Source organism: Ornithodoros turicata, chromosome 4, assembly GCF_037126465.1.
Source record: "Ornithodoros turicata isolate Travis chromosome 4, ASM3712646v1, whole genome shotgun sequence".
In the NCBI taxonomy this organism is placed as follows: Eukaryota; Metazoa; Arthropoda; class Arachnida; order Ixodida; family Argasidae; genus Ornithodoros; species Ornithodoros turicata.
In genome coordinates this window covers 53,824,273-53,825,619 of record NC_088204.1, presented here as the reverse complement: position 1 = coordinate 53,825,619, position 1,347 = coordinate 53,824,273, and the positions used below count along the sequence as shown (strand labels likewise).

Here is a 1,347-nt window from a genome sequence, read left to right as displayed (position 1 = left end):
AGAACATGACTTTATACAGCTGCTATGACATATAACATGACTTTCTCATCACCACCATTACGATGGCTGAGAATTTTTGCTTAACAGTGGTTGGTCTACAAAATTCACAAGTCTTGAGCAAATATGCCACACTTTGTTGACTTCTTGGGACATACTATTTGGAAATATCTGTGACAGAATCTTAAAGCTCTTGATTCTGCCAATCACGCGTTCAATGTGAATGCGAACACTGGCAATTTTGCGAGTCTCAACCTCTTCGGGCACGGACAACTGCTTCTTTCCCTTCATGAAAGGCGGCCTGTTGAGTGTCAACTGGTGCTGCTCACATTCCTTATCTATTAGAAAGCCGCGGTCGGCCATAATGCCCCTGCCTTTCTCAAACTTTTTCAGCACTCCTGATTCTACAGTAAGTTCCTTGTCTGACTTCCTGCCAGGAACTAAATCGGACACAAAGGTAACAAAACCGTTAGGACTGCAAACGACAAGGCCCTTCGCAGTGTTGGCCTTTTTGTACAGGGAATATGTTTCGCTTTGTACCCAGTATGATGATGGCTTCTCAATGAAAATTTCTGTACAATCTAGTATTCCATCGACTGTGTTGTAGCCCTTCTCTTGAAACACTGCTGGGCGGTACTTGTCACAGAGGTCTGAGGACATCCATATAGGGATCTGAAACATATTTTAGACGAGCTGATAAGCTTTCTGCTCTTGTCATATGCCTTTCAAGCATGCTCACCTGTATTAACCTGTTGTAGAGGAAGTCTATCCAAGTAGTCCATATTCGTGAGACCGTGGCTTCTGAGACTTCATACCTGTCAAAAGATTAGCCGCAGGTGAATATTGTTTGAATCATGGAGAATGCGCACACAGTGGGATTGGAACATACCTGCGAGCAAGGTCCGCACCGTCTAGGCCATGGCGCAGACGTACTAATGTCATGATGAGCTGATCCTTCAGTGGAACAATGAATTTCCTTTCGCCTTCATCTTCACTCGCTGCAGCTCATCTCATTTGCCAGAAGTGAAGGTGGTTCATGTCCGGCTCAACTATCTTGTAGAAGCTTTCAAGCAAGGCTGCTGATGCAAACCCTGTGTGGTATTGGAGGTCTTTAACATTTCTCGTGAGGACCTCATATGACAAGGAGTTGTTAGCAGCATTTTGTTCTGCAGCTTTCACAGTTGCATATGCAGCCCGAAGCTGTGCCTGCAGCCACTGATTACGATTCCGTTCCACAAGAAGTTCAAGCTCTCTGCGAGATGACTCCCCTTCTTTCTTGTGGAATTCTGCACGTAGCTCAGCAAGCTCCACATCCCTGGCTTTGAGGAGTTCCTGAAGTTCCTCTTCTCT

General features: G+C 45.4%; 1 long non-coding RNA gene across 1 annotated transcript; it reads right to left on the bottom strand.

The window, feature by feature from the left end:
* Positions 1–602: 602 nt before the first annotated feature.
* Positions 603–1,066, bottom strand: LOC135393185 (uncharacterized). Its single transcript, XR_010422518.1, has 3 exons — positions 887–1,066; positions 737–812; positions 603–669 (listed from the first exon to the last, which is right to left on the bottom strand). It is a non-coding gene; the product is annotated as an uncharacterized LOC135393185 (long non-coding RNA).
* Positions 1,067–1,347: the final 281 nt, after the last annotated feature.